Below are 6,000 nucleotides of genomic sequence, written 5' to 3'. Positions count from 1 at the left end.
TATGCTGGGTTGAAGAGCGTTTCACAAATTAGTCCAAGCCGTTCCAGTAATTAGCCGGATCCCCCCCGACAGCCGCTTCCCCAAAACGGAGATTTTGGGCCCAATCTGAGGTGAGTAAACTAAATAATTACTTTTAACAGCTTCTAAAGATCGTTCTCTAACTGTAATGTAGCAGCTATATTTGCTATATTTATCAATGCAAAGTAAGTGAGACGTGGACGTGGTTCAGGTAATAGCTAATATCAGTCCACACTGCCGCAGGCTCGAAGCGAGTGGTGTGTGTGTGTGTGTGTGTGTGTGTGTGTGTGTGTGTGTGTGTGTGTGTGTGTGTGTGTGTGTGTGTGTGATCATGTCACAGACGGTTCGGGTTGAGTTTTGTGCCGGTTAGTAATATCAGCGCTGATGCAGAGAAATGCAGGAGGGACACTGACGGATAGCCATCAGCTCCTCCTGCAGCTAAAAAGCTGACCCGGTTCTGAAATAATGCTGAGTCCGGTCCTCATTAGAACATCTCTGATCTGATTTTAACCTTCTGTCTTTCTTTACCTTCTAGTTTTAACATTATGTCATTATTTTAGCTTATTGTTACACGTGTGTTGCTGCTCTTAAAAACAACTATAAATATATTTGCTGTTTCTATATATTTCACAGCCTCCCAGCAGCTGTGTGTCTGACACTGGGACCATGATGGGAATTCCACCCAGAGCAGCTTCTACACTCCTGAACAGACCCAGGTGTGGCGGGGAGCTTCTGAGCAGCTTCCATCTGAATGACAGGACAAGCGCTATGAACTGATCCAGGTAAAAACATTCTAAATAATAATGTTATATTCAGTTTTTTTTCTCTCACATCTCAGCCTGGCAGGTCATCACTGCAGAGGAGAATCTTCCCAGACTCACACCAACATCCCATTTTACCTCGGGGCCTCCTGATCTAACAGAAAGACCTGTAGCTCCATCCTCGCTCCGTTCTCCACATGTTTGTCGTCATCTCTGGAAGCGACCTCCCACAACACTGTGATGTTATATATAATTTTTTTTCAGGCTAAGTGAACCCAAGTAATCTGCTGTCAGACTGTGTAGTAAAGGTGAGCTGTTTTTAATCATCATGCAATCTTTATTGCAGCCTTTGAGTTTTAACATGAACTATCTATGTTTCCGTTTCATAGCTTATTGCTACACGTGTTTTGCTGCTGCGAGCTTGGAGCTAGATTACATCATGACATCATGAAGGAGACTACTTATTCTGGCCCTGTGACACTTGGTGGTGACATGTGAGCTGATTAACCTGGTAAACAACTTTTACATTAAATATTTTGGTTTTTGCCATCAAAAGTAAATTAACTAATAACCTGCATTATTGTAGGACACTCAGCAAAATATGGACACTACATCATGAGGCAGGCACACGTTAATACTCTATAAGAGCACATAAGGTGAGCAACACCACATATTATTGTACACTGTCCTGGATTTGTTTCCTTTCTGCATCTCATCATTAGCCTGGCTGATCACCTGATAACTCCTGTCATCTGGGTATGACAGCATGAGGATGTTCTCACACACCTGTAACCTATCAGCTCATCTGGCAGAATAGAGAGAGAAGAGACAACACCACATCTCCTGTTCCTGGAAAGCCTTCAGCCATCCCTCGATGACTGAGAACCTCCATCAGCTCTGTCTCCTGTCTGCCTACAATTATTATAATAAATATTGTGTTTGACAAGTTTTTTGTGCTGCCAAATATCTCATTTAGTTTCCAGTTTTGATATTTTAATGGATATTTATAAATTACATTGAATATCACATTGTTGCATGCTTAACTAGCTCTATTGTGATGAATTAAACTAGCACCTCATTGTTAAAAGCTCGTTTTAATTTCAAGCATGTTTAAGTATTTATGGACATGAACAAAAACAGGAAATATATAAATTGAGATTTATTTAATTAATATAACAAATAAGGGGGAAAGAGTCATTGAAAGGCACATTTTAGTGGGATGTTTGATTGTGTAACATAAATGAACACATTACAGAATAACTTTCTCTGCAGCAGAGAGTAACTTTAGCCCAGGGTAGGTGGCCGTGTCCTGGAGAGCTGCTATCCAGCTGACGTGTCAGCCTGAGGATGTCTGCAGCCGCAGACAAAACGTAGCGCGGGAAAACAGGTAACGAAACTGTTTCTGTGTTTTAAAAAAAGAACGACAGCATGGAATCCTCAATATTCACCAACCAGTGGGTACTGAGCCCTCTGTGATGTCTTGCGAAGCATTTTACAGGTTTTTTGTGGACAAAATAGTAAATATCATAGCTCAGATTCCGTCAGTCCCCTGTCAGACTCATTCTGGTCCCTGTTCAGCTACTTTTAGTCAGTTTGAGCCGCTTACATTGGACTGCCTTTGGGATTTTGTTAACTCTGTAAAACCTGCTGGTTCTCACTTGGATTTGAGGCCCCCTAGGCTTTTAAAAGAAGCATTTTTATCAGTTGGTCCTTGGGTTCTTGCCATCATTAATCAGAGCATTGTCTCTGGAGTAGTACCAGGGAACTGGAAACGTGCTGTTTTTCAGCATTTTTTGAACAAGCCTGGACTCGACTCATCTGCCTTGTCCAGTTATCGACCTAGCGCCAGATTTCCTTTTATTTCTAAGAAATTCAGATCTTTTCCCAGGTTCAGCATCAGAAAACTGCCAGGAGGACTTGGCCCTACAGGGCGAATTCACTAATATGTTGTAGTGTAGGAACTGGTTGAGTGCACACATGTTCTGCTTGTTTTCTATTCTCGCTTCTGAAGGACAGAATTGCATTTATGACATCTCAGATATAATTCTCCCTTTTAAAAATAACTGTATGTTAAGAATGGCTTAAATTAATCAGTTTATTTTAGAATATAGTAGAGTACATTAGAAACATTTTTTATTATCTAACAAAGGGACAATCCAGGCGCACCTGCAGGGACAGGTAAATGCAAGCATGCACATCTACACAAAGGTCAAGGAAAAACTATAAAAATGGAAAAAATAAGAACAAAAATAAAACTGAATTAGAAGAAATTTACTCCTAAAAGTTAAAATAAACAAAACAAAATAAATGTCCCAATTAAAAATAAAAAAGAAATAAATATATACATTTCATGGCTTTATTGTAGTCTGGTCTACTTCTGAACCTAATAATGCATCATGTAACCTTGCTCTAGTCCATTTGTAATGAACTTGTCCTTTTAATCTGAATTACAGTGGAGAGAGGGCCATTTTCCTGTCCTGTGTAGATACAACAGAGGCGACACCAGGCTGGTGGGGAGATTAAACAAAGAAAACCATACACCAATCAAGCAGTTCATGTGTTCACTCAGTATGGATGACACATTCACAACGTAGCAAAGAAAGAGCCCAACAAACCACAACCACAGCACACTGGTTATGGCCGTGATGGTGTGGAAAGCTCTCAGCTTGGATTGGTCGATTCTACCCCTGCTGCTGTCTCCAGGTCCTGGACGAATCAGGACATAAATGACAGAGACGGTGCAGAAAGTCATGATTACAATGGAAAACACCGAAATGCAAAGCATTAAAACAGTGATTCTTTTGCTCAACACGTCCATGTGGAAACACGCTAGTCCGACACACAGCAACCAAGCACACCCAATGCTGATGTTTCTCATCCAAACTCCGCAATTGCTTTTGGACATCAGGTAGGTGACCGGGTGAACAACAGCCAGGTACCGCTCCACACAGGTAAGAAGGTGGAAAAGCACTTCCCCGTAAAAAGTTACAGAGAAACACCAAGTTCCCACAATGAACACCGCTTTGTTGTCACAGTATGTTCCGTACAAGTAGCCAATGACACCGATGCTCCAGAAGAGCTCGTTTACAGCCAGGTGGTAGGTCAAGATGTCAGCATGGCTCATTGTCTTAATGACGTGCTGCTGGCACCATTGATGATGAACCAAGTAGAGGACGAAGATGGAAAGAGGAAGTGGGAGGATGGTTTTAGCTGCTATCAGACCCGTGGAGATGTAATGTATCTGCTTTGAATCCCAACAGACGTGGATCAGCTGATCAGTAGACGAGGATGTGGAGTTGGTCAACATGCTTACTGTATGTAAGAAGAAACAAAGAAACATGTCACACAAACACATCGACAAGGACAGATGCATGACAATAAGGACACTTGTTGACAGTGACTATGACTCAGCCTGAGCAGCAGGCTCCCTTCTATGCCGACGATGATTTGAAGTATTTTTAAACCCTCTGTGGTGAGGTGTTGGCATTTTTTGTGGTGATGAATCCTGGGCCTTTTTCATGCCTGTCTGGACTTCCATAATTATCCTACCATGCTCAGCTCAAGTGCCAGATCATCTACACGTCCTCATGCTAACTAGATGCAGCCTCTTTCACTGAAACCAAGTAAGTCAAGCCAAATCAAGCCTAACTTACGTCTAGAGGGACTTGACTTAAAGCTAGGTCTGTAGGATGATGTCATCTAGGAGGAGAGGAGAAGATTTCTAAATCCTAACGTGTTTAGCTCCTCTTTCCATTTTGGAAGGAGCTGATAGCCATGCCTCATACAGTGCCTGCACACACAAATGACATTTTGGTGCTAAATCTGAATTGAAGCCAACCAGGCGGTTCCCACCTCCGCCATCTTGGCGGAGTCACGCGTCTCATAATTCCCATTTGTTGGCAATGACAGAGGTCAGACATTTTCTGTAGGTCTTCACAAGGTTTTCACACACCTTTGCTGGTATTTTGGCCCATTCGTCCATGCAGATCTCTTCTAGAGCAGTGATGTTTTGTGGCTGTTGCTAGGTAACAGACTTTCAAATTCCTCCAGAAATGTTCTATGGGGTTGAGATCTGGAGACTGGCTTGGCCACTCCAGGACCTTGAAATGTTTCTTTTGAAGCCACTCCTCCGTTACCCAGGCAGTGTTTGGGATCACTGTCATGCTAAAAGTCACAGCCATGTTTCATCTTCAGTTTCCTTACTGCTGGAAGGAGGTTTTCACTCTAAACCTGACGATACATGGCCCCATTCATTCTTTCCATTACACGGACCAGTCGTCCTGGTCCCTATGCAGAAAACAGCCCCAAAGCACAATGTTTCCACCCCCATGCTTTACAGTAGGTATGGTGCTCACTGGATGCAACTCAGCATTCTTTCTCTCTGCTGGATCATCCAAATGCTGTCAAGCAAACTTCAGATTAGGGCTGCACAATATATCGTAAATATATCGTTATCACGATATCAGCATGCACAATATGCATATCGCAAAGAACAGATAAATATCGCAATGAATGGTCAGCTCAGATGTTTGCTACACATAATTCATTCTGTCAATCAAATGGAAGCATGATTTTTTTAACAACTAAAACAGAGCTCTTCATCTATTTGGCCAATTGGGTGGGTTCTCATAGGTTAGATGCCCGCCCCCGAGGCGGACGGCACATCGTCTTGATGGTTAGCAAACACCTGAGTTAGCTTTGTTCTGCTCTTTCGGCCGATTCTGCTTTTCCCGGGATCCACTGGTTGCCTTTTCTTGTTCATTCCCCCCCCCCCCCCCATTTCCTCACATCTTTTACATTTCTCGTTTTCATGATCTTTTTATTTTTTTGTTTTTGATTATATTTGTTCCTGAGTTAAGTTTTTATTTATCGCAAGTAATATTGTTATTGCAATATTAATCACTGTTATAGAATATCGCAGGTTTTCCTAATATTGTGCAGCCCTACTTCAGATGGTCCTGCACTGGGTTCAAATTACGGGGGAGCTAAGGGGAGCCCGGCTCACCTGAAAGGTCTCATTCGACTAACACATTTTCCACACCCTTTTGCAGTTACAGAAGTCCTTCAAGCAGTCATTGTTCCATATATGGTAACCAAATAGAAAGAATCTATTCCCTTGGCCTAGCTCTATGAATCAGTATGAAATCCCAGAAGCTTCTGCTCTGCTGAGATAGTCATGATGAAACTGAGTGGATTCCAGTTTCATAAAAGGGATAATAGG

Source organism: Nothobranchius furzeri, chromosome 2 (assembly GCF_043380555.1).
Source record: "Nothobranchius furzeri strain GRZ-AD chromosome 2, NfurGRZ-RIMD1, whole genome shotgun sequence".
NCBI classification, from domain to species: domain Eukaryota; kingdom Metazoa; phylum Chordata; class Actinopteri; order Cyprinodontiformes; family Nothobranchiidae; genus Nothobranchius; species Nothobranchius furzeri.
The sequence above is the reverse complement of the archived record's forward strand: the minus strand, read 5'-3'. Positions refer to the sequence as shown.